This window comes from Hemicordylus capensis, chromosome 1 (genome assembly GCF_027244095.1).
Source record: "Hemicordylus capensis ecotype Gifberg chromosome 1, rHemCap1.1.pri, whole genome shotgun sequence".
NCBI lineage: Eukaryota > Metazoa > Chordata > Lepidosauria > Squamata > Cordylidae > Hemicordylus > Hemicordylus capensis.
The window spans coordinates 415,673,300-415,701,005 of record NC_069657.1 but is presented as its reverse complement, the minus strand read 5'-3'; the positions used below and the strand labels follow the sequence as shown (position 1 = coordinate 415,701,005).

The following is a 27,706-nucleotide window of genomic DNA, read 5'->3' as shown; positions in this document are numbered from 1 at the left end:
TCCCAATCCTACAAACGGTTTCTCTGAAACAAGCCCCATTGAGTATATGGGATTCACATTTATTCTTAAGTGTATACAGGACTGCAGCCTCAATCAAGCAACACAAAAGTGGCAAAACCATATTAATTATAGATAGATAGATAGATAGATAGATAGATAGATAGATAGATAGATAGATAGATAGATAGATAGATAATTTCTCTTAGCTGTTTGGATCTTGCAAATAACTCAGAGACAATGTTTAAGGGGGGTGGGTGGGAAAGGTGAGAAGGCGCTTTCTGCTTCCCCGGGTCTCTCACGCTCTGTGTTGGGGCAGCGCCACACGGAGCTTTCTCGGCACTATCTACCGAGCTCTCCGGAGGAATCGCGCTGCCCTTGGCAATTCAGGAGCAGAGGCGGCGCCGCGGCAAAGGTAGCAGCCGCTTGGCAAAGCTACGGAAGGAGTGCGGAACTTCTGAGCTCCCTGAAAAGGGACCTAGGAGAGGCGGGACAGGCGCACACACGCACAGAGATACACACAAACACATACACACACACAGGGCGGCAGCGGCGGCAGCAGCAGCCAATGGCAAACACAGCTACGACTGCGGGCACACCATGCTGGCAGCCGCGTTAAAGTCAAGCCCTTCCACTCCAGCCCTGCCAACCTGCCCCCCGCACACAGCCTTTTTAACCCAACCCTTCCCTCTGCAAGCCCACGACCTGCCCCTTGATCCTGCCTCCGTAGCCCGCCCCGGGCCAGTCTCACCGGGTTTTTGGTTTTTTTTAAAAAAAAAAATCTTTAAAAAAGCAAAACCCTTAAGAGGAGAGGAATGAAAGGCTGAGGGTAGAAACAGGACAAAACCTGCGGGTACCGAATCTGTTAGTATTCACACACACACCCCCACACCACACACACAGAGAGAGAAACCACGCTATCCTTTTTTTTTTTAAATGGCAAAGAGCTGAGAAAAATAAGCCAATCATGCCTGGGTGGCTGGTTGTACTGTGTGGTTTCTATGAAAAGGAAGTGACTCCTAAGCAAGTCAGATTGGACAAGGTCTGAAGGTGGAAACGGGGGGGGGGGGAGGAGTGTAACAGAGCTTCTCTCAGCGGCTCGTCTCTTCAATTGAAAAGGAAAGAAATTTAAAAAAAAAAATGCCCCAGATGCAATGTTAGTTTCCAGATGTGCAAGATGATATTATAAGGTCTGGACTTGGTTTACCTGGTCAGGGCAGAACCGCAGGCGGGTTAATCAGGTGAGTCGCCGGGGACTGTAAAGAAGCCGAAGCCGGTTTCTTTGCTAGGAAAGTCTACAACACCATGCAGGGACATTGCAAAATCTTTACACACGCCTCCTTTAACTGGGCTTCCGCGACCTCAGCCGGAGAAGGGGGGGAGATGCCTGTCCGAGGCAGCCAGAGACCACCTCCTGGAGCTCTTGCCCGGGGATCGGAGAGCTCCCCCGCAGCACGGGGTCCATTTAAACGGCTGCTCCGCACCCGGCGAAGCGCGTTGTAAGGGGGAGAAAGGCAGCCGTGGGCACCCGAAGGATGCACCGGCCTCCCTGTTTCCTTGGTAGAGTCGATCCGCACTCAGTCTGACCCAGGACGTCACTCTGCCTGTCTGTTTTCTCAATGATAACTTGGCAGGAGAAGGGGGAAGCTGCTAGGTCCCCCCACCCCACCCCCCCACACTTGAGATCATTACTTGGTATGTGCACTTTCCTTGCATGCATGCATGCTTTTTTTTTTAAATGTGTGTGTGTGTGTGTAATTGCCCGAAGATCATTAGCCGACTGCTCGGTCGTATTTGCATTGCTTTGAGTCTGTGTGTGCCTATGTTGTTCCTTTGCTGCTGCTCTTAAAGGGGCTCGGTGGTGGTGGTGGGGAATCAAGTCCTATTTGACAAACATAGATACTACCAGACCTTGTCGATTTGTGCACATAAGCCACCAGCATTTATCTGGAGAGACCATCCACCTCCTAAAATTTGCACCTCCCCTCCCCAGTCATAATGTCATAATCAAAACATCCAGGTTCAGATAACGGATCCTGCCAGATCCCAATAGTTTTCCTATCTGCCCTTCCCCAATTAACTGTTTAGCCACCTTGAATGTCTGTTGTGTTTGCATTACAAAAACCATCCTAAAACCTTGACAAAGGGGACAAAACCTTTGTGACATACATTTTTCATCTCGGCTCTCAAAAAATCCTAGCGATCATAACCATCTGTTCATGTTACATCAGATCCGTACAGAGTCATGACAATAACAGAACCACAGTAATGAGAAGATTCCAAATCTGGAATCCAGTAGATTTATTCATCCCGTGCAGTTACTTACTCTTATTGTGCAACAGAAATATATGCCTCCATTATGGACACAAATATAATTGCTTTTGTCATCTAAAATAGGATCCAGGGGGGAAATGGTACAGGCAAAACTTGTTTGTGGTTTGATGTTGTAATTGTTGCAAAAATTGGTTGGCAGACTTCATATTTCAATACTGACCATATTTCTTAGGCATGAGCTCATCTATTGAACGCCTGTGGCCGCAATCTAATGAGTTCTACTAGACATTCACAAGGACTTGTGAATACACAGCAGATGTTTTTTTACACAGTGCGGGCTACTGTTTGAATTTGACAGGTGTAAGTCTGTGTAAGGTATAAGTCTGAAAAGAGAGCTGGTCTTGTGGTAGCAAGCATAACTTGTCCCCTTAGCTAAGCAGGGTCCACCCTGGTTGCATAAGAAAGGGAGACTAGAAGTGTGAGCACTGTGAGATATTCCCCTCAGGGGATGGAGCTGCCCTGGGAAGAGCATCTAGGTTCCAAGTTCCTTCTCTGGCATCTCCAAGATAAGGCTGGGAGAGATTCCTGCTTGCAACCTTGGAGAAGCTGCTGCCAGTCTGTGTAGACAATATTGAGTGAGATGGACCTATGGTCTGACTCTGGATATGGCAGCTTCCTATATTGTGTACACCAAAACCCACACTCCCATGTGTAGTCTCTTCTTTGCACTTCTCTGAGTAGTCCAGATTTTTGTCCTCCATTTTATTTTCATTTGTTGATTTGGTGTAGGGAGTGGCGATCTGAGAACATTTCAGAAACATGTCTGAGCATTCGCAAGAAAAGTTTTAACCTCAAAGGATGGGAACTTATAGTGGCTTTAATATATTGTCAAAATGGTGGTGATGGAGCAAGAATGTCAAAAACTGGCTTGACCCTAGCTATAGCATTTAAAGAGTGTTGTTGCTGAAGGCCTGGTAGATATTGAGGCACTCCAAGCAAGCAGTGTGAAGCGCTAAAACAGGTTTGACCCCTTCTCCCTGCAGACGATTCTCCAGCCCTGTCTGGGCGGCCAGATTGGTCGTCCAGATAATTACTAGCTCCGTCACAGAGCCAGTGTGGAATGGCAGGGTTAGGGGGCCTTCTGGCCTCCAGAAGTCCCATAATGCACCACATGAGTACATTATGGTCGGGAGGCTTCATGTGTGTCGGTGCCACACAAAGTCTCGGGGCACCAACACACGATTAATCAGCCCGGTTTTTCAGAACTTGGGAGACAGCTTTGATCTGCCAGTTCTGGATGGGGTCACACTTCCCCAGAAGGAACAGATGGGCAGTCTGGTAGTACTTCTGGATCCAAATCTCTTCCTGGTATCTCAGGCTGAGGGAATGGCCAGAGGTGCTTTCTATCAGCTTCGGCTGATACAACACCTGCCTCTGTTTCTTGAGATAAATGACCTCAGAACAGTGGCACATATGCTGGTAACCTCCAGACTTGACCATTGCAATGTGCTCTATGTGGGGCTTCCTTTGTACGTAGTCTGGAAACTGCAGTTTGTACAGAATGCGGCAGCCAAGTTGGTCTCTAGGTCATCTTGAGGAGACCATATTACTCCTATATTAACTCTCACTGGCTGTCATGGGGTATTTCTATATCCCTAGAAGCTCACAACATTGATTAATTGTTGGTTCTTAATTCTAAATTTTTGTCCATTTAGGACATTGTCAGTGACACCCCAGTAAACAAAACTTACAAAGAGCAAGTCATTACCATAAATGTTTTTGCCTGCTTGATTAAAAAATAAATAAATCTGCTGGAATACAAGTGTGCCACATTAGGGGTACAATTGTACCCCTAAGTTAGTTGACTTGCAAAACACCCACTATCTTAGTGAAATATATTCTTCTAGGAGTTGTTTGCCTCTGCAAGTTTTGTTTGGTTGAATTCGGTCAGGGTGCTTTCAAAATTTACCATTATGGCAAACTTGCAAAAACATTCAGCATTTTTATCTCTGGGCAGCTAGCAATGACTGCCCCTAGTGTAACCCCTCAATATGTTTTGTAGGTGACCTATTGGTCAGGGTGCAGTCAAAGGTCACCATAATGGCAGCTTTTGAACAATTTCACCTAGCAATGACTACCCCTTAACACCTAACAATGTTATCTGACTCCTCTGTTACCCCTGGACAGAAGAAAAAGTCATCACCTGTCCTCAAGAGGAAGGTACCTCTTTTTTACCTTGGCATTCTTGCCAAGTCCTTGCGCTTTTGACCTTTCAAAATAAGAAGTCCCATGTCAGCCAGTCATTATTGCCTATAAATATGAGCTCCATTGCCCCTTTCCTACCAGCATGGACAGAAAAGCAAGTAAGTGTGAAGATCAAACAAGAGGACAGGAGGAGGAAGAGGAGAGCAAAGCATAACTGATACTTCTTCAACAGTAAATACTTTTGTTTACCTCTCTGCCATGGGTGTCAAGGCTGGCCAGTGGGGGGGATACAGAGTTACCCCACAAAAATAGCGATGTTTGCATTTTCGTGACATCCATAGGAAGGTTAAAAGAATTGTACTGGATACCAACAAGTTTCCAGGTAAAATACAAGGTGCTGGTTATAACCTATAAAGCCCTAAAGAGCTTAGGCCCCAGATATTTAAGAGACCATCCTCTTCACCATGAGCCCCATTGCCTATAGTGATCATCCGGAGAGGTTCATCTACAGTTGCCACCAGCTTATTTTTTGAAGCCCCGAGACTCTGGAATGTACTCCCTGCTGAAATAAGAACCTCCCCATCTCTGACAACTTTTTAAAAGGTCTTTAAAGACACATGTATTCACCCAAACTTTTAGCTAGACTTGTGGTTTAAAATTTTTAAAAGGTTTTAATGTTTTATGTTTATGTAAACCACCCAGAGACTGAAGTTTGGGGCAGTGTACAAATAAAATAAGCAAACAAACATAGTTATTCCATATGGCTCTGCCATCACATGTGAATCTGCACATACCCCTCTAATGGCGACGTGGAACCAGGACATAATGGGGCTATTCTCACGATCAGCAAAAATTGGGCTAGGAGAGCCTAGCCTGATTTTTGCTGATCGTGTAAATCACCGGGCTTGCAGGCGAGCCTGGTGGTTTACAAGCAGGTCACCTGCTTCTGTAGCCCTCCCCTTAGCCCAAGTTTGCGGAGCGAGTGCTCCACAAACCCGGGCTATCTGATCGTGAGTAGCCGTGGCTACTCGTGAGTAGACCCCCAGAGGGGAGGCGAAAAGCCACTTCCCGGCTCCGGGGGTCTCCCCAGTATGCCCTGCATGCTTGCAGCTCCCCAGCCCCCACTGGCTCCGTGACAGAGCCGGCAATCGTGTGGGCAGCCGATCCAGCCGCCCAGGGCTTCCTCCCCGCTCAAAGTTCTAAACCGGGTCTCACTGATTGTGAGACCCGGCTCAATAACTTGTAATGTGGTGGTGGTGGTGGTAAATCCCTAGAAAGTAGATTGGTCACCTCAGAGAGGTCATTTCCAGGGTTATCCCCGTGACAGTTGTAATGTGTGCATGAGCACTGAGTACCAAATACTCCTTTCAGGTCCATAGAATTTGTAGAGTTGGAAGTTACTTTAGAGGTCTTCTAGTCTAACCCCCTTGCTTACCAAATCCCATCAGGAAGAAAAGATGAGAATAAATAAGGGATCCAGTCTGCACAGTGGGTAGCAAACTTATCCTGTTACAAAAGGGACAACTCTCACACAATCTAATTTATATGCTATAAAGTGCCAGTGGTATTAGTAATATGACTGTTACTGCCAATTATTCCAGGGCATCACAGCTCAACGTGTTGGGGGATAGATTCCCCTTATTTTAGATCATCATGGTTCTTAATTAGCACTATGTAGAAGCAGCAAAGTGGCTTTATTTATTGAATTCCTATACCACCTGATATAGAACTCTCCAGGTGGTGAACAAGTTAAGACATAATATAGAAACAATATAAAACAGTTAAAATTCATAAAACAGATAAACATCTCAATAAACAAACATTAAAATTTCAATTTCAGTTGAAAGTAGGGATGTGCACAGAACTGGTGACAGCCAGTTCGACGGGGGGTGGGTACCTTTAAGGATCAGGGACGATGCTCTTACCCCTCCTGCTGCATTTTCCCCACCGGCACTGCGTTGAAAAATGGTCCTGCGTGGCGGCAGCATACCGCTTTGCTGCACTGGTGCACGTTGGACCAGAAATGCCCACACACACACACTGGGCACTTCTGGTCCGACACGCACAGGGGTGGCAAGGAGGTATGCTGCCGCCCTGCAGGACCATTTTTAAACACAGTGCCTGGGGGAATATGGGGGTGGGTGGGCAAGAGGATCCTCCCTACTCCTTAAAGGTAACCTCCCACTGCCAAACCAGCTGAACCACCAGACCTTCGAACCAGTTCGGATGTCCGTAAAAGGGCCTCCGAACCGGTCTGTGCACATCCCTAGTTGAAAGCCTGGGAAAACAGGTCTGTCTTCAGGGTCCTCCTAAAAACAAACAGAGAAGGAGATGCTCTTATTTCAGCAGAGAGCGTATTCCAAAGCCCCGGGGCAGCTTCAAAGAAGGCCCGGTCCCGAGTTGCCACCAAATGAGTCGCTAGCAACTGTCTTAATCATACAGTTTAATGGATTATTTTGGTCAATTGATGGGGGGGGGGTGATAGCTGAAATTTTAAATGCCACAGAACTAACTACAGGAATCAGGACTATTCTTGTATTGCACTTTCTGAATTGCCTGTTATAAGCAATTCAGAATTGTATAGCTTTTTCACTACTGCCATTATCTCCATATTTGCAATGGGCTTTCTAAAACAATTGGCAGAGACAAACTAAAAACCTTGCCCTCATCTCTAATTATTCAAATTGTACACTAAGATTTTGAAAATGCAAGAGCTTACCTAATAAGAGAACAAAGCAGATGTAATAAAACTGAAAGTAGTACTTTGAAAGTGAACATAAACATCTTCCTTTTAAACCAGCTGTTCCTACAATAACTTATAAATACATATTTTGTGCTGATTTACAACATATTTCACTTTCCAAATATCCTTCAGGGTTCCAAAAAATTTATCTGTGAAAGTAACGATCAAATATTTATATGTCAATATAGATGGTGCAATTTAGAGTTCCGTTTGGCAACAATGTGGAAATAAGTTCCCACTGAAGGCTATTTGCCCAGACAGAATATATACACATCGTAATCATAATGGTGCTGCTGTTCTTGTTTATTATATTCTTATTTCACTGTTGTATTTTAATTCTGATTGCTAGCTGCCTAGAGTTCCATAGAAAAAGGCAGTATATTTATATAATGGAATTAAATAAATACATACTGTTTTTAATTTAATTTTACAGGCTGGTCTTCAAGAAGTCCATGATACAAACAGCTCATCTGCATAATCTACATATTGTATATAATACATTCTCTTTCTAAAAGAGAAAATATAACACACATTGAATGATTTAGCAAATGACTATAAAAAACATAGGTCATAGGAAAATTTTCTTTTAAGTGTGGCTCAATCAACTTGACCACTACAAAAACAAATGGCTTTTAAATATTTTTGTTTATATCTTGTGACATTATATGCCCAGTTCTTCCCATTATATGATCGTCCTCAGACTTGCATGTGCTTGTGACCAGATAGAAAAAAGTCTATGTGAACACTGTTATATGGAGTTGCAGTAATTCTCATTATTTTCACAGTACTTTTTGAAGCCTTTGAGATTGTGGGAATCACTGCAGTCCCATGTAATCATGGCTACCTATAGTGCCAGTTCATGTGGGGCTACCTTCATGCTATTGTGGACATGTAGCTACATTTTGGTATTGCCATCACATGTGTGAAGTTGGGTCCCCCACCCCCAACTTTCTGTTTTCTGTGATTGCAGTGTGCAGTCTCTGGCCAGAAAACTACTTTAGTTGCAGCCAAAAGTTTATATGTACACACCAGAAGGTTTTTCCTTTCTTTTTAAGAATTGTAGACCATAGGGTCAGAAACCACTTTAGAAATGTCCTCAGTTTTTAGAATCATGCAATGTGGAGGTTGCTGTTTGGGAACCACATACCCAAATCTTCTCTGGGCAAGCAGAATTAATAATACTATTCTGATGATGATGGACTTTGGGTGGCCATACTTGCTTGTGAGTGATTAACTCCTATTGTCTAAAGTACATATGTGTGGAGGTCTATAAACATTGACTGACATGTTAGGCAGGCCTATATGGCATTTCTGATTGGTCTGTGCTGATGCAGGTTTCCAAGAAAATGGTCTTGTGCAAGAATACTCTTGTGCCAATATTTAAACCATCGTGAATACACTTCAGGAGCACAGCTTGTGCATGCTGTTTTAAGTACTTGCACAAGCATGCTCCTGCGCAAGACTGCTGTTTTATTAAGTGTCCGCAACAAGGTGGGCCAATCAGAAATACTGGTGTATGTCTGAGTAATGCTCAGTTGTGATTTAATTATATCAATATGACTAAAAGATTGATTCAATTCATTACTTTCAAATTAACAACAACAAAACAGCCAAAGTTGTGCAATTTATTCCCTGAACATTGTAAAAGCCTGTTGCACAGGCTTTTATTTAGAACTTTAATAATGTTAAAACTTGTTTTAATAGCTATCTTATTCTATTGTCTTTTTGTGTATTTTAATTTGTAACTTTTCAATATTTTAAATTTTGTACACCACCTAGAGATGTACATATCAGGTGGTATAGAAAGAGGATTTTTTTAAAAAAAGTTGTGAAAATAACAAAACCTTTTCAATGTCTAATTTCCTGCTTGTGAGAACAGATTTTGCATGCTAAACTACCTCACGGTGGTAATTAGTTTATAGATAGTTTATATATGGTGATCGAAAACATGTGCCCTAATATATGGCGCTTGAGTCTAATCCATGGCTTGAACACAAATATTCCCAAATACAATTAGAAAGCACATCCATGTATGCATGTACACAGAGGGTTCCCAGATCTGCCCTCCAACTGCAGCGCCTGAGTCCTCCCTAAAAAAGCTGCCTTTGAGAGTTAGAAGACTCTGGAGCGATGGGCAATGAGCTGCAACCCAGGGGAAAATTGGTGCCTCTCATGCACACTCAGAAGTGCATTCTGCTTGTGCATGGGGGGCTTCAAGGCAGCCCATCTTTTCTAATATTTTTCTAACCCAAATAACTGACAGTCAGAAGAGAGCTCTGTGGCATTTACGCTGCATCAATGTAGAGTATAACAAAGGCATTTTAAGGAAATGGCCATGGGCGGGGCCACCATTGTGCGAACGGATTCAAAGAACCCAGGCCACCCTTGGAAAGGGCCGGCAAAGCCCACAGGGGTGTGTGGCTCAGGCTCCGGAAGAGGCCTGAGCAAACTCCCCACGCCCGGGCTCCGGAGAGCCCAAGCGGGCTCTCCCCTGTCCTTTTCAGGCAGTATTTGCTGCCTGACAGCCTTTATTTCCCTTTCTCTTCCAAAAGTGAGGGAAAGAAAGGGAAATAGATGTTGTTGAGCAGCAACTGTTGCCTGAAAAGGACAGAGGAGAGCTTGCTCAGGGCTCTCCGGAGCCCAGGTGTGGAGAGTTCTCTCAGGGCTCTTCCAGAGCCCGAGCCACGCCCCGTGCACATGACATGCACACAGGCTGTCACTAGAGGGGCTGCCAAGTGGGACGGGAACCAAGCCGCCATACGGCTGGTTCCGTGCCTAGAAATGGCCACAGCAGTTTATAGGTTTAAGGATAAGTATGAGAGGATTTCCCCGGCTCTATTCCTTTGTTTTTCTGTTTCTTTCTGCCCTGCATCCTACTCTTCCTGAATTCCAACTAGGAGAATATCTAAAATTAATTAATAGAACTGGAGCATGCAGTTCACCTCAGTTTCAGTTCATTTGCATTGTTCACCTCTCTGCATTGCCAATGTAGAGGTGTGCATTGCGAAAACACTGCAAAACAGCTATGTTGATGTGATAGTGCATGTGATTACAAGACTATTTTTGAACAGTGTTTTACCAATCTGAGTGTACACTCGTAAAACATCCTGAAACGAATATCTATACAACCATATGCCCAGTCACATTAAGACAACTTTTTGGGAGTGGTGTTTTATCAAGGTGCATTGGTAACATAAGGGAGGAGGACCCATAAATGAAGTGCATGATGCTCTGCACAACATCCAGAAATAAAAACTCAAACAATGCAAGACTAATAATGCATTTGTTGCACTTCAGAAATAAAACCAGGTAATTTGGAACTCCTATCCAAATTTCTCCTCAGGTTTTGAAGAATTTCAGAAGCATCACCCTGTAATGACCCCAGAACCAATATTGGGCCCCAACCTCTCTTTACTGTTAGTACAACTATCATAGTGCCATAATGGTTATTGCTCTATCCTCAGACTAGATTCTTTCAAAGAGCTGCATTCTGCTTCTGTTGCTATTGAAGTCCATGAGAGTATGTTCTGGGTGCAACCTTTAATAGAAACAATTTCTAGTTTTCCCCAGAAGCTACTTGGTGGGGGTGAGGGACAACATTGGGCTATTTCTAGAAAAGCTTAAAGGACCCACATTAGGGGTCACACCACTTACACTATCAGGGACTTGTGGTGATGTCACACAAAGTTTTTGATGGAGAAAGTGTATGGAACAGCACATGTTTTGATGCTGCATGCAAGGCTGGCTGAATAAATTCTCAGCTTTTTGCTGCATTTGTGTATTCAGAGGTCTACTTATTAGAGGTCAGTAACTACAGTCAAATATGACCACTTAAGGAATAATCATCAGGAAATGGCATTCACTCCCTAAATGCCTGCCTACGGGCAGTTATGGGCTGGATGAGGGATAACAAATTGAAGCTGAATCCAAGCAAGACAGAGGTGCTCATTGTGAGGGATCGGAATATGAGGAGTTATATCTTCCTGTGCTGGATGGGGTTATACTCCTCCAGAAGGAACAGGTATGCAGTTTGGGAGTGCTTTTGGTATCTCAGGTGGAGGCTATGGCCAGGAGTGCTTTCCATCAACTTTGGCTGATTCAACATTCCTTGATGAGAATGATCTCAAAACAGTGGTGCATCAGCTAGTAACCTCCAGGCTTGACTACTGCAATGCACTCTATGTGGGAAACTCTATAGTTCAGAAGCCTCAGTTAGTTCAAAATGCAGCAGTCAGACTGGTCTCTGGGGTAATCCAGAGAGACCATATTATGCCTGTTTTAAAACAGTTGTACTGGCTGCTGATATGTTTCTGGGCAAAATACAAAGTGCTGATTATTACCTTTAAAGCCCTGAACGACTTGGGTACGGGCTACCTAAGAGAGCACCTTCTTTTGTATGATCTCCATTGCAAGTTGAGATCATCTGGAGAGGTCCGTCTCCAGTTACCACCAGTACATCTGGTGGCGACACAAAACTAGGCCTTCTCTGTAGCTGCCCCTGGCCTATGGAATGCACTCCCAGCAGATATCAGCAATTTAGGCTCGCTGTTGGCCTTTAAGAGAGCCCTGAAAACTTATTTGTTTGGCCTGGCCTTCAAAGCTTTTTAATTTGGCGGGTGTGGAGGAGGTATTTTAATTGGTTTTGAATTGTTTTAGAATTGTTTTTATATTGTTTTAAGTAATGTGTTTTAGATGGTGTTTGTTCTATGTCTTTTTATACTGGTTGTGCACCTCCCAGAGCCTTTGGATGGGGCAGTCTATAAATGAAATAAATAAATAATAATATCTGTGGCATCAGAATTTGCTGGTGGGCCACTTTAAGGGATGGAGGATCAAGTGTTGACATCTCATCCATCACTTTCCCCTCCAAGTAGCTCTCCAGCAAAACAACTTACTGACCAAGATCTACAGGTAGCAAGTCTATTTGTTTTCTCCAGCTGTTGCTCCAGGACAAGCCCTGTTCATTCAGTCAGGACTTACGTTGGAACATCATCTGGTACATATCTTTGATAAAGGTTTTTAAATATATTAAATGCACTGGCCATTTATAATTCTATTTTAAGCTGTAGCGTATAACTAAAACACTTATTAGAAGTCAATATATCCTTAATGAGAAATTTCTAATAGTCCTTAACAGTGGTTTGCAGAATAAGGCCTACAGAATGTAGGGCTTTGAGCGTATGCGATGAGATTCTGATAGAGTTACACTGTTACAAGCCAGAAAGAACTCCACTGAAATTAGAGCAGTGCGGCCACTGTAAGAATTGGTTTGAGTGAAATCTGCGTCCAGCTCACGCAGCATAACTGTTTTATGGGAACATTACAAAAATGAAAGTCTGACTCAATCTAAAAGGGAAAACATGCCCCTGTGATTTAAAGCTCAGCAGAAACTTTACTGAAAGCATGCTGACTTTGTTTTATGACATAAACCTTTATACATTTGGCTCGGAATGAAGAAGTTATCAGATCCACTAGACACTAGAACAGAGCCAGTTTTTCTTAAGAAGAATGGGACCAGGGGAAGAAAATAAGATGGGGGAAAGACACTTATACATACCAATTTATGTTGAAGGGGTGAAGCTTAAAAATATGCACTCTAGAAAATAATTAAGATGATCTTTTGCACATCAGAACCAGTGTGAGAGGAATAGATTGCTTAATCCGTGATCCAGAACTCATATAACATATAGGAGTAATCAACACTGTGACTGGCGTCACTGAAAGGACTCCAGGCCTGCTGCTGTTCCAGTCCCTCAGCTCCCCTTTCCACTCAGCTGACCCACAAGCCAGTTGATCAGCGGACCACTCTGCCCGAGGATTGTTTCCAGACTGCTGATCACCAGACTTCTCATCAAGTCTTCTGTGCCTGATTCTGATGCAGCTGCCTTGCTCAGGATTTTGGAATGTTAACAGTTTCATAACCATTACTAGTTAGTGGAGACGTAGGAAATCAGTCTTTGCAAAACTGGCAAGAACAAGAAGAAATCACTCCAAGGGTTTTGCATACTCACTGGCACACAAAAGATGAGATCTTGGATTTGAAAATAAAGAGCAAGTCTCCCAAATTAACCCCTGCCCACTTTGTTTAGTAGAATTCCCTATGTTTTTGGCAGGAAGTTTATGCTTCCAGCAAAAGCAATGGACCAAGCCTTAGAAAAACTGAAGGGCCAGACAGTTATCAATGGAAACAATATTATGTATACTATGGCAAACATACTGTTTCTCAGAAGTCCAATTACTGCAGTCTACATCTGGGCCTGCAGTTCTAGGCTGCTTAGATAAACCTGTCTCACACACTTTCTTTCTTCTGAGTAAGATTAAAACTTTCCCCCAGATTGGAAATATGAGAGAATGAACAGAAACAGATGGAAATGAATGAATCTTTCTTAAAATGGATCTTTCTTAAACTAACAATGGAAACATACAGATGAGAGCACAGATTCAGAGTCCTGAATCTACTAAAACACATCACTGAAAACAGCTGGAGTTTTGCACTTCTGTGTGTTTAAGTCACAACACATAAGTTTCCGGGGGGGGGGGAACCAGAGTAGGTATGTGTATTTTTTTAAAGCATCTTTCACTGAAAGGTCCCTCAAAACTGGAACTAATCCTGAAGAATACCCACAAGTAATGGTGTAAGAACTATTAAAGAGAGAAGTGCTGCTGGAACTGAAGCTAACATCATAACAAAATAGTTTAACAACAATATAGAAAAGAGAGGATGCAAATATTCAGTGCATAAATAAGTGAATTCTCATTGAAAGGAATACACTGACATTGTCAATGTGTAGGATTCCTAAGAAACCATACATTGCAATTCTTTTTGTATTGTCAAAAGTATACTAAGTATACTGTGCGCTGAAAAAGGAAAATAATTGTATTCATATAAAAGAGTATAGTCCTCTTTTGATTCTCAGACATAACCAAATCCAGTGGGAGTTACACATGAGCACTGAAAGAAATCCCTGTGTCACAGGGATTTGCATTGTTTTATCACTGTGGAAAATGAGATCCACAGGATAGCAGTGTGCCTCTACAGCAAAAGAATTATCTCATGTAAAAATCTGAGGCACAGAAGGTCCTACTTGATCTTCCCTACATAAACATACCTTAGGTTTGGTGAGCATATGAAGCTTCCATATTATGTCCAGGTTCAGACGTAAATAGTAAATCATGACTAAACCATGGTTTACAATTATTAGCATGAGCCGCAGGCTTGTTCACACCCACCCCCAATTTCACATGAGTTAATTCCAGTTTAACATACTGGCTTCTTTGCAAAATGTGGTTTGTTTATTTATTTATTTTAAAACATATTTTTATTGGAACAAACCAGGATTTGCCAGATTCAGACCCACCCACCCCAAAAAAGCTGCATTGTTTTACACTGGGGAAAGAAGCAGCAGATTTCCTTCCCTTTCATGGAAAGAGGAGTGAGGAGCATGTGAGTCCAAGACTAATGCTAACAATTCTAAACCATGATTTAGTGCGACATCTAAACCTAACCACTGAGGCAGAGCATTGGTCCATCTAGCCCAGCAGGGGTGTAACTATAATAGGGCAAGGGAAGAAAATTGTCTGGGGGCCCACTGCCTTGGGGGCCCCCCAGACGCAAGTCACATGACTGACTCTCCCAGCCGCGCACCCACCCGGGCTTCCTTCAGTTGTATCCATCCTCCGAAACTGATGTGAGTGTTAAGACCTGGAGCTACCAGAACACCATGTCTTTCTCTAGTAGCATTAGATGACTTGCATCGTCCACAATTTACAAAACCTTTAAAAAAATAATTTAGGATGATGTACTATTGTGGCACATAGGTTTATACACACACACACACACACACACACACACACACACGTATGTTTATATATACACACAGACACACATATACACACACATACATATACATATATACATACACACACACACACACACTTAACTATGCTTTTTGTTACCACTATTCAGCCTCATTAAGATTTCGTTACTTCATGAGCTGAGCTTCAGTGGGGGGGAGCCCATTTTACAATCTTGTCTCTGGGCCCACTCCAACCTTGCCACGCCCCTGTAGCCCAGAATTGTCTATTTGACTGGAAGCAGCTTTCCAAAGTCTCAAGGTCTTTCTCAGACTTGCTACTGAGAAAATGTCAAGGATTGAGCCTCAGACCTCTTGCATGCAACGTATATTGCAGATCCCATATAGGGATGTGCATCGCTGATCCGTTCCCCATATAGGTAGACATTAGAGCTCTTCTCATGAGAAGAGCTCACAAGCAGTCTGCGGGGAAGGAGGGTTAAACGTACCTTCCTCACAGACGATTGGCTTGAGGTTCCTGGGAGGGTGGATTGCCCACCCAGACAAGCAGTAGCTCCCAGAGTCAGGGTGCCAGGATGCACCGCCAGGCAGCACGCCACCCCCCTGGAGCCCCAATAATGCACTGTGTGAGTGCACAGTGCATTACTGGGATCCCACTTCCCCCTTGAGTGTGCCAGCCGCAGCTGACACACAATGAAAAAAATGGAGGTTAAGAGAGAAAGTGCTCCCTTAACCTCGTTTAACTGGGTGGCTCAATAGGCAGGTTTGCTACCATGTAGCCACTGGGATCAATCCTGGTGGTTCACACAATACTGCAAATCTGATTGGCTGGCTGAATAGTGGCATGGACAAGCCATCTCTCTTTCTTTGGGCACTCAGAGCTGCTTTTACTTTCTCGCCCATTAGTATATCTCCCACAAAGCAGCCTCTCCTATCCTGAAGAAAAATTCCCCTGGAATCCAGTGGGTTTGATGTTGAAATCCCTTATTCTATTGATGCAAATTTTTCTACAAGCTGCCATTTTCTGACTGGTTCCACCTCTACCACTCACTATTTTGTGCTGCTAGCTCTCAAGGTTCTCTCTCTCTCTCTCTCTCTCTCTCTCTCTCTCTCTCTCTCTCTCTCTCTCTCTCTCTCTCTCTCTCTCTCACACACACACACACACACACACACGTTCCCAGAAGCCTTAAGTCTGCCCGCCCCGATGCATGGCAACCTACCAGAGTTGCAATAAACCCCTACTTTTGCTTAGGTGTGCAAAAACAGAGAGGCCATAAGCTCCATGTAGGTCACAATCCATGGCACACAGGACTGTATTTGGGATGCTGCATGATAAATAAAACAAACAAGCAGACATGCAAATTGTGTTTTATTTTCATAATATAACCAAGTCACAGAATTTGGCTTTTCTTGGCACAAGGTTTTGGTTTCGAGTTCCAGATTTGGAAGGCCCTCAACCAAGTGCCTTTGTGGGACCTATAATAATCCCCACCTCCCTGCTATTGTATCACTGGATGCACTAGTAGATCTAGGGGGATTACCTTTTAGGTAAAAGGCAACCATTAGTGCTATAAGCTGCCACCACTATTAAATTCAGTCCCTGTAAGGGTTTTGGATGGGGGAAGCGTAGCTTAGTTTAGCAGCAGCAGCTTGGAGCTCTACTCACAGCTGCTATATTTTTTCCACCAGGCTAGGCCCTTGGCCAGTGCTTGAGCTGACCAACCCCTAACACTGGCCTTGTGGGTTACCTTTGTAGATTCAAAATGTGGCCTTTTAAAGTTCTCAGTATACCCGGATACTGATCTCTTTTCTGATATTTGCAGTTCTGCCCATGTAGGGGGAAAACTCTTGTGGCATGTCGCTGATGGAGAAGAGATCTCTTCACACTACTCCTGCCTCTGGAAAGAAGACTGGTAAGGATAAGAAGTTTCCAGCTTCCATCTCAATCTTGGGTTAAACTTCTAAACTGGTCTTGAAGAAAAGTTGGTCACTGTAAACGCTCAAGGACAGAAGCAGCAAACCAGTACATCAAAAAGTCATAACCTAGAACCTGTTTTATTTCTGCCTCTTTTGTTTTTGCCACTGAGCAGCACAAACTAGACACAATGCATTAAATGCATTATCACATTTCCATTTTTGTGATATTTTGAAAAACAAAACAACCCGGGGGGCGGGGGCGAATTCCAGCTCCAGACTGCTGTTGGACCTCCTGCAGCGGCTGTTTTCTTCAAAAAGGAAGCTGCTATTTGGCAGGGATGTGCACGAACCGGTTCGGAGGCTCTTTTACAGGCCTCCGAACTAGTTTGAACATGGGGCCGTTTCAAAGTTTGATGCCAGGGGCGGGGGTTGTGCTGCTTTAAGGGTGGGGGAGGGTGCACTTACCCCTCCCGCCGCTTTCCCCCTCTGCTGCTCGTTGCCGGTAAAAACTTTTGGGGCAGCAGTGTACTTCCCTGCCACCCCTTCCCCCTCCTCATTCGGAAGTGGCCAGAAGTCCCATGTGCACACGTGCACATCCGAAGGGCACAAGCGCGTGACGTGCACACCCAGGACTTCTGGCCACTTCCGAACGAGGAGGGGGAAGGGGTGGCAGGGAAGTACACTGCTGCCCCAAAAGTTTTTACCGGTAATGAACGGCAGCGGGGGAGAAGTGGCGGGAGGGGTAAATGCACCCTCCCCCACCCTTAAAGGGGCACCCCTGCTGGAATCGAACTGCCCAGCTGCAGTTCTGTACACATCTCTACTATTGGGTAGTATTTTTACCTTCTGCGGCAGCTTCAATATAAATGCCATGGGGGGAGGTTTTCACACACACACACCTGCTATGGCCCCAATCCAGCCTGGGAAGTATTTATCTGTATAAATACGATGTATTTATACAGATTCTAACTTAGACCTGAGCATAGTCATGTGGAGAGGCAGTATATAAAACATAATATTAATTACTGAAAGCATATTAAGAAGGATGGTCGTCACCAGATGTTGAAAGGTCAATAAGGAAAGGGCTAGACAAGCATCCTAGAGAGGGAATTCCCCTGCAACCCAAAAGGTACTGTCCTGTATTCCCAAATGTACTTCTGAAGGCTGTGGGATGTAGATTAGGACCCCTTGGAAGACAATGGGCAAGTAGATCACACACACCTTTGGTGCTGGTCCAAAACCTTTTAGGGCTTTAGAGGGAATTACCAGAAGTTTGAGTTCAATCAGAAACAAACCAGGAATCAATTGATTGAATAATATTAGATTAGCATGCTCTCTAGAGAACAAGCCCCCATCTTCTACAGTTTCTGGACATTTTTCAAAGGCAGCCTCACACTGGTGAGGTGAAGTAGTGCAATAATTGAAACCTCCTGCCTGGTGTATGTTGCAGTAATCTAATCTAGTTGTAAGGCATGCGAAAAAGCAGCTACATCAAACTTCTCCAGGATGGGGTATTGCTGGCACACTAACTAAAGCTGTACAAAAGTACTACTAGCCACAACTGCAACCTGACCATCCCAGAGCAAAGCTGGATCTAGAAATATTCCCAAGCTGCAAACTGCACTCTTCAAGGGAGTTCTCTCCCACCTAGAACAAGTAGGACACCTAACCCAAGATCAGGTTTCCAGGTCTTTGTCTGGAAATGGTTACTATACCTAACATCTCTAAGCACAATGATTGAAGTGTATTATTGCTGCACTGTTCCTCCACCATTGTGCACATTCACATCCCTCCCCACACTGAAACTCTAATTTGGTTCCACAGCAAATATGGGAGTGGGGTGGGCCAAAAGGACCAAAGAAGACATGGGCCAGAAGTGCAGCAGCTGCAACATCATTCAGTTCAAAACATTTACAGTCTGATCTTATGTAGAAGTCCCACTTTGTTCACTGGAACTTAATTCCAAAGAAGTAAGTATAGGATTACAACCTTAAAAGATAGAAACCAATGACCTGTCAATTTTCACTGCTTACCTATGAAACGCCATTATACTCATTGCCATTGCTACATAGCTTTTAAGAGGCCTTTAGTGAAGGAACTCGATCATGCCTATCAAACTAGATTTCACCAAACTGTAGGGACGAAAGGTCATCTAAATTTTAGAACAGGGGAAAGGGGATGCTTTCTATGCTGAATAACAAACTGGAAACTGATAATAAACTAGAGAGCTGCAGCTAATTTGCAGGTTTTATTAACTTAATTGGGAAGAGTGACAAAACATGTTGGGAGTTGTGACAATTTTGCTTCGTGCCAGCCAATTTATCCAGCCAACTGGAATGACCAGGAGCAGCCTGTTACTGCCAGCTCAAAAATTGGGAACATCACCATGACATCAAATTTAGATCGTAAGATCTTAAAACATAATCAACCATAAGGCTTAGAACATCACTTTAAATGAGGATAGGAAACAGAAAGGTTCTTCCATATTTTGGAGATCTATGCTGGGATCATAGCTCCCATTTTGGAAGAAACAGAACATTCCCATCACTCCCAGACAGAAATAGCGTAGCCCCATTGACAGACAAGAGGATGTTTACAAGATGCTGTTGTAAAAACCTGACGAAAAGGTGCCCTGTAAGTAGCACTAAATGTAAGATTAATGGGGAGACTACATTATTCAGTTAAATAGTCAATGATTCATTAACAGTGGAATGCAGGCCAAAGGAAAAATATAGAGATTTTAACAAATACTAGAAAAATTACATTTGAGTTATACAACCTCCTGAAGTGCCATTTTAAAAGTTACAAGAGTTGGTTCATCACCATTAGCATGTTAAGTAGTCAAAAGAGGTGCTCCCAAGATCTTTTCACACTGTATAGATGGTTTCAACCACACTTTTGTTAAAATAGTCAAGATGCTTGACATGTAATAAAATACCTTTTTCTTCTGCACTTCGAAATGGTGCAGTTCAAGAGCAGAGAGGTGATTCAAGAGCAGAGAGATGACTGAGAGAACTCTTTTACACACACACACACACAGAGTACAGATACATATTAAATTATGAGTAGGCTCATGGAGATGCACTGAAAAATGGAGGGGAAGAATAATTATTTTGCCATTCATTATGCACAAGATTATGGAAACAAAATGTTAAATATAGAACACTAATGCTAACTAATTTGTATTATGTGATCTTGGTATCAGTCCCTAAAAGGTGAAATGCTGGATTCTGATCTGTTTTGAAAAGAAGACCAGAAGGTGTCATGTTTTCTAGACCAGGGATTTCCAACCTGTGGAACTCCAGATGTTGCTGAACTCCCATAATCCCCAGCTCTTATTTTGGCTGGGGATGATGGGAGTTGTAGTTGTATCTGTGTCTATCTTATTTTTGTAAGCTGCCCCGAGCAGTATTGCACTGGAGGGGCGGGGCATAAATATTTTAAATTAAACAAACATACATACATACATCTGGAGTTCCACAGGTTGGGAACTCCTGGTTGGGAACTAACAGTAGGTTAACTGATGAGCTACATGAGCTTTGTCCCCCTTTCAGGATCCATCTCCTGTGCTGTGGTGCTAGCATGTCATGGCAGGTCCTACGATGATGCTTGGAGCAACATCTCATGACACAAAATGTGATGTAAATGGATAACCCTAAAGAAGCACCCCTTCCTGGTGCTTCCAGCACTTTCAGTGTCTTGCTGTTCCTCTTGCTGTGTTTACTTCCAATATTCGGTTTTGTGGAAGCAAGGTAGGAGGAAAACCTGGGCAGCTTTCCCTCCTACCTTGCTTCCACACAACCACTTCTACCCAGGTTTCCTTCTGACTGCCAGCAACCTTGGGCGACCACCACAAAGGCAGGCAGTAGCAGCTGCCAATGACGACAGGTGAGACTCACCCTCAAATCATGCACAGGTGAGGCCCACTCTCAAACTATGCCAACCTTCCTATGCCCGGAATTTCGTATAGGTCCTGCTTTCTGTCCAGAAGCAGGTTATAAAAAGTTCCACTCTTACGAGCCTGCTTTCCAACTATTCCTGCTTCCAGTCACCAGAGGAAGTGGGCCTTTCCATCCGGTTGCAAACTGTCCTGCTAACTGAGAAAGAATACTTGTATTAAGTAACAGAAATGTGGAAACTAGTATCTCCGCAAATACAAAAAAGCCTTCAGATACTGTACTTCCATTACATTTCTAAAAGTACTTGCAATATTCAGTTTACACTTATCCTAATTATGTTTTGACATGATACATTATAAAATGTTCCAGTCTGCTGAGTCCATGATACATTTTTAAATTTTATATTTAAAATAATATTCAGAAGATTACTTTAGCTGTAGTTATTTTGAGACAAGCTACACTATTTAAAATGTCATAAAACTAGCATTTTAAAGAAAATATATGCATGTATTCAAATATCTAGAAAAACCAAATACTAGAAAAAATATTAATGTTAATGTTAATATTAATGCTCTCTCAACGTAATACTGCCTTCCTTTTTAAAAATAAATAAATTGTATCCAAGCAAAATACATAATCTTTTCCAACACAGGCTAAAGTTGAAAATTCTTTCAAAGGATCTGACCAGTGTTCCCTCTAACAGGAATTCCCAGATGTGGTGGACTACAACTTCCATAATCCCCAGCCAAAGGCCACTGCAGCTGAGAATGCTGGGAGTTGTAGTGAACAACACCTGAGAATCCCTGTTAGAGGGAACACTGGATCTGACTGGCATATATATTTTCATCAGTAAATTATATTGCCAGCGCTAGTTAGTGTTAACTACTTCAGAACCAATTACTGTAAACTTGCATTAATCAACTTCTTCTCTCCTTCCCTGGATTCAAAAAGAAAAGGTTTGATTTTTACTACAGTGTGAGATGTCTTTATGATGATTATCAGGAGAGACTGCATTGTGAACAAGATCCTAGCTCCATTCCTGACTTTGTTATGGCAAAGGAAATCCATTACCCTACAGAAGGTAAAAGATAGTGAGGTCATTCACACATTCAAAAATATGTTCTACTCAGGTTTGGGAGCTGTGCGTGCTCCCAATTTTCAGTTGTGTGGAAGCACAGTAAGAAGAAAACCTGGGTAGAAGTGGTTGTGTGAAAGCAAGGTAGGAGGAAAAGCTGCCCAGGTTTTCCTCCTACCTTGCTTCCACAAAACCAAATATTGGAAGTATATACAGCTCCCAAACCTGGGTAGAACATAGTTTTTGATTGTCTGAATGACCTCACTAGCTGACATCCTGACTAATGAAGTGCTTGTGGAAAGACATCATGCTAGCACGAAACTGTTGTGCTAGCTATTTGAGCTAAGTCTGGAGCTTGCATTCCAGACCAGTATTGTGCTATAACATTTGTTGAAAGGAATTTTTTGCAGTTGTGTAATTCCCTGTTTTTAGCACAACTACATGATCTTCTTGCACTAGTGCAACATTGCTCATTACACAAGCACTTTGTTAATCAGGATGTCAACCACTGGGGACAGGCCTTCTCTGCTGCTGCCCCGGAACTTTGGAACACGATCCCTGCTAAAATAAGAGCCTCCCCATCTCTGACAACTTTTTAAAAATCTTTAAAGACGCACCTATTCACCCAGGCTTTTAATTAAATATTGTTTTAACGGTTTTAGCATTGTTTTAAAATGTTGTTTTAACAATTTAAATCATAATGTTTTAACTTTTACTATATCATTTATTTTGTTTTAACTACTATTTCAAGTTTTTTTTATTGTCCTTTATTTTAATTCATGTTTTAGCTTTTTGGTTTGTTTGTTGTAAACTGCCCAGAGATGTGAGTTTTGGGTGGTATAGAAGTGTGTTAAATAAATAAATAAGAGTCATACGATAAGCACAACTATGTAGTAGCATTGGGCAGTCTCTGACACACCAGTATAGATGGCTATGCACAGATTATGACAATATACCAATGTTGAGATCTTAACCCCCATCCTGTGAGCTCTTGTGTAAACCCAGCAATTCATAGAATCAGGTTGTAAATCTCAAACTAATTTATCTGGAGTACTTCATGTATAATAGGATTACTGTGGATGCTAGCAGTTTATACACTGTAACCTAACTACCTTTATTACACAGTACAGATGTTTTATGCTTTGAGCTCTTAGTCACCAACAACTTGGGAACCAGGGTGTGCACAGTTTAATGTTTGGACCATGCAAGTTTTGTTTTTGAAATGCTTCAAGATGCAGAAGCAAGATGTGGAAGTCAGTCAACAGAGCTTACTCCTATATAAGTGAGCCAGAGATGGCTCAATCAGTAAGAGCAGGTGGGTTGTCCTCCCCCACTCACACCAAACAAAACAAAACAAGCTACCAGAGAAACTCAAACTTACAAGCAGCCAGCAAATCTTCCAAAGCACAGGGCTTCTTCCACCCCCTCCTCCTCACCTGTTGCTTCCTTCCTTGGTCTTATTGGGTGGAACAGCCTGCTAATCAAGCTGTTCCAGCCCGTCTGATTCCTAGAGGGTGCCAACCTGACATCAACCACTCCAGGAACTAAAAAATGAGTTAAAAAAATACACTTCCTGGTGGCTTCAGGGACTGTATTTTCCACCTGTTTCCAAGTTCCATGCTTGGAAGATTTGCTGGCTTCTTGTACATTTTAGTTTCACTGGCATTTTAGTTTCACTTGGCAGCATGTACTACTAATATGAATATTTATATAGCGCTTGCATTACCTATACTTACATTATTTACGCGTCCAAGTAGTATGCGTGTTATTCTGGAGAATCTAATTTATAAATAAAATGCAACATATAATGGGGGGGAGACCATTAACTTTAAAGCTATTCCCACATATTTCAGCTTAACCACTACTAGTAGTTAAATAAATGCCCTTTGCTACTGAGTTCATACAAGATTTCAAGAAGAGACCCTGCATCTTAATAAGTTGCAAAAAAAAAACAACCAACCCTGCCCTAACTTCCTTGAATGTTGGCACAATGCGAAGACTAAAACAAAAAAACAAACAATTTTATGTTGAGGCCACTATTAGGTTATCAGAAGAACCAATATTGCTATTTTACTTATTTTACAATATGCGAAATATGCTAGAGAAGTTAATGCTGCCTTTGAAACCTGCAGCAGCCCCGAGGTGGACCATTCTAGAGGTAGTAGGCTGTGCATCTTGTCAGCCATCAACTTTAAAAATGAAACACCCCTGTAAACATTCTTTTTTAAAAATAAGTCTGAAATAATAGACTTTAATCAGATCCTATTATAAAGTATCTCGGGAAAGTTGGTAATGAAATACGAGAGTTATGTAACATTCTATCAATCCCGCGATCATTTCCTTTATTAAAAGCCATAATAAATGTAGCTTGATCAATATATCACACATTCCTTTATCTGTATCTGAATCATTTTGAGCTACAAAGTAGACTCAATAATAGTTTTTGCAATAGGATAAAGCAAAAAAACTTTGTTCACTTTTCTATGAGAACACACAACTGTCCACATCCAGAGCCCTCAGGTATGCCCCACAAAAGCATATTGTTCTTTCTAGCTTATTATCCAACTCCTCCACTCTATATTGTGAGTAATTAAAGGCCAGTTCTTGCTTTTCCACTTTCTTATCCAGATTCACTTGTTTACTCTGCATTTTCTTGTGCTTTGTCCTAATTAGTTATTTATCTCTAATCTTTTAAATTCTTGATTTAATTCATTCTGTCTTCTGCTTTTTGATATTTGTTTATAAATATGCTGAAACTGTTTCAGTCGATTGGTTTCAAATAAAAAGTATCTTAAGTCTTCCAAAGTTAGGACAGAATTAGACTTCTCACTGTATTTTGAATCAGATTTTCTATGAGATAGAAGCCTCATTCAGACGTTATAAAACTGCCCTGCTGTACCCATGTACAGCACAGGAAAGGGGGAGGAAGTCTCACCCTATCAATCAGCAGCATGCCCCACCATTCACTCTTACAGTGGGGCTTGTCTGAAGAGAGAAAGGCCTAATGCATGGTGGCGGGCATTTCTGTCACTGTAAGACTGAATTGATCCAATCTTGCAATCATGAACATGCCCAACGCTGGGCTTTTCCCTCTTCAGTCAAGCCCCACTGTAAGCATGGGCGAGACTTCCTTCCCCTTTGCTCCACTGTACACAACTACAGCAGGGCAATTTTACACAGGGGTGTAACTATAGTAGGGCAAGGGGAGACAGTTGTCTAGGGGCCCACTGCCTTGGGAGGCCCCCCCCAGAGGCAAGTCACATGACTGACTCCCCCAGTCACGCACCCGCCCGGGGCAGGCTTCCTTCAGTTGCATTCATCCTCCGAAATTGATGTGAGTGTTAAGACCTGGAGCTACCAGAAGAGCATGTCTTTCTCTAGTACCATTAAATGTCTTGCATTGTCCACAATTTACAAAACCTTTTAAAAAATAATTTAGGATGATGTTCTATTGTGGCACATGGGAGAGAGAGAGAGAAATTTTACTATGATTTTTGTTACCACTATTCAGCCTCATTTAAGGTTTCTTTACTTCATGAGCTGAGCTTCAGTGAGGGGAGGCCCATTTTAAAATCTTGTCTCTGGGCCCACTCCAACCTTGCGACGCCCCTGATTTTACAGAATCTGAAGGAGGCTTTAGCTAGCATTTTACCTAGATTTAAAAGTGTAGTTTTTATATCTCTCTGCAAACTCCATATAAAGCAGGTATACTAATTCAAAACAAAATCAATCACTATGCTACAAACAATTCATAATTATATACCAACTAATCAATATGAAATCCAAAACAAACCTTCACATTTGTTTTTCATAACTAATCACAGAAAATAAAATCTAATTATAAATTGTAAAATATTTTAAAAATACAATTCAGTAAATATCACCACACTTCAGATTAGAGACCTAGACCAATATACAATTCCAAAGGCATAGCTAAGGCTAAATAGTATATCAGCAATCAGGACGGCCGGGGGGAATTACTATTCTTTAAATCTCTGAGACACACTTGTGATGCATGGCCCCTCTAATCTTTTTCATCTGTGTGCAGAATGAGTTTTGTTCTGGGCAGAAGTATCAAGACAGTTTGTGCACATGTGCATTCAGAGTGGGGCCTTCCTGATTCAACTTGAGCGAGATCTAAAATTAACTGAGCAGACATCAAAATTTAGAGGGAGCACAGACTCAGAGAGCCAGCATCTTATCAGAAAAACTCAGTAGTTCCATGAATAAAGAGATCTGTTATCTATGAACTGCTTCCATTACTTGATAGACCACACTGGCAAAGTTGAGAATTGTTATGCACAGAATTACACTGTATTTCATAAGATCTAACTGTAACTAAACCACCATCTTTGCTTTGATTCTTTAAAAAAAACAAAAAAAACCACCCTGCAAAATAATCGGAGTCTACAGTTTTCTACTAGGTGTCTAGACATTCTGTAAAGTTATTCAGAATTCCCACATATCGGGGGGAAACCCCAAAACTATCTTTGAATAAGGTAACTTCTCTTGACCTCCTGTTGGAGAACTGCTGAATTCTGCCAGCAGAAAGAAGCAAAAGTACCTCAGAGCTCAGTGGGGCTTAATTGTAAAATATGCCATTTATCTCCCTTTCAGATTGCTCCACCAAAGAAAGCTAAGACCAAAAAGTACAGTAAAACACCATCCGGACCAAGACTCCAATCCAACAGAGTAGGCCAGAAAAAGAAGCTGGAATCCTGCTGATCGGCTGTTCAGTGGGGAAGGGGAAGCAAGGGGACTGAATCCAGCTGTTTCCCCACCTCAACAGCTAATTGGTGTGTGTGTGGTGGTGGTGGTGGGTGGGAATTATCAGGTTATGGAAATACAGCTTGGGGTGATGAATGTGGGGGTGGTGGTTATTGAGCTACGCACATGCAACCTAAGGTGATGGATCGGGCTGGGAAACTGCATGTACAATTGTCCATTAAGAAGCCTAGTTGGATTGGACACAACTATTTTATTTATAAGCTGCTATGAACACAGAGCTGTAATGTATTAAGGGCATGTTGTGCCAAACAATGGTATATATATATATTTGGAGCATAACATTTATGAACTTCCAGAGTGGGTACACTGCCTCCTTGTGACTAATGATATGTTAGTTGTCATTTTAAAGAAATTAGTCATAAAAATATATTTGTTGCATTTCTCTATGTATGTATTTATTTGTAAGGCACTCTCTCACCAGGAGAAGTCAAGCTGTCAAATACTGAACTTGCTTACTCCCTTAAGGTAGTTTGGAAAGTGGCTATTACGCAAGCCCAGCTGTGTGAAGTGAGGGTTTGTGTGTGTGCATTACCCAGTATAACAAAGTTAATTTCTTGAGTGAGCAAAGGAACTTTGAAAGATACAGGTTCCAAAAGGGCTTGTGGTGAAATTATCAAAAGGTAACACAACAACAAAAACATGAACCATTTGAAAAATAAAATTCTGTCGTTAAGAGCAGATCTATACAATTTATGCCCCACCAAGTCCCATTAAATTAATCGCGGAATGGACATTTGAACCCAGTTCCTAGTCTTATTTTAACTACTCTACCACTGTGTGTGTGCATGCGTGTGTGGGGTGGAGGAGAAGGCAGGGCTTAGGGCAGGGGTCTCCCCCATTTATGCCCTGCCTCTCCACATCAAGCCTCACTTGGGGTTTGTGATTTGTGAACTCACCTGAACTTGGTTATATTCTGCCCCGCCCCACTTTAATTATAAACAGTCATATCTGGTTTGGTTGAATAATCTTTTCTTTCATTAAATCAGGAGTGATT

General features: G+C 42.4%; 1 protein-coding gene and 1 long non-coding RNA gene across 6 annotated transcripts in view; one reads left to right on the top strand and one right to left on the bottom strand.

Moving 5' to 3' along the window:
* The window catches only part of ESRRG (estrogen related receptor gamma), a 767,139-nt gene that overhangs the window by 626,665 nt on the left and 112,768 nt on the right, over window positions 1-27,706 (bottom strand). The gene's annotated exons all lie outside the window — the stretch shown is intronic.
* Window positions 1,077-27,090, top strand: LOC128350678 (uncharacterized). 2 transcript variants are annotated; one of them, XR_008319385.1, is made up of 3 exons: window positions 1,077-1,238; window positions 16,857-16,946; window positions 26,542-27,090. It is a non-coding gene; the product is annotated as an uncharacterized LOC128350678 (long non-coding RNA). The 2 variants fall into 2 exon arrangements; XR_008319384.1 differs by lacking the exon at window positions 1,077-1,238 and adding an exon at window positions 1,391-1,692.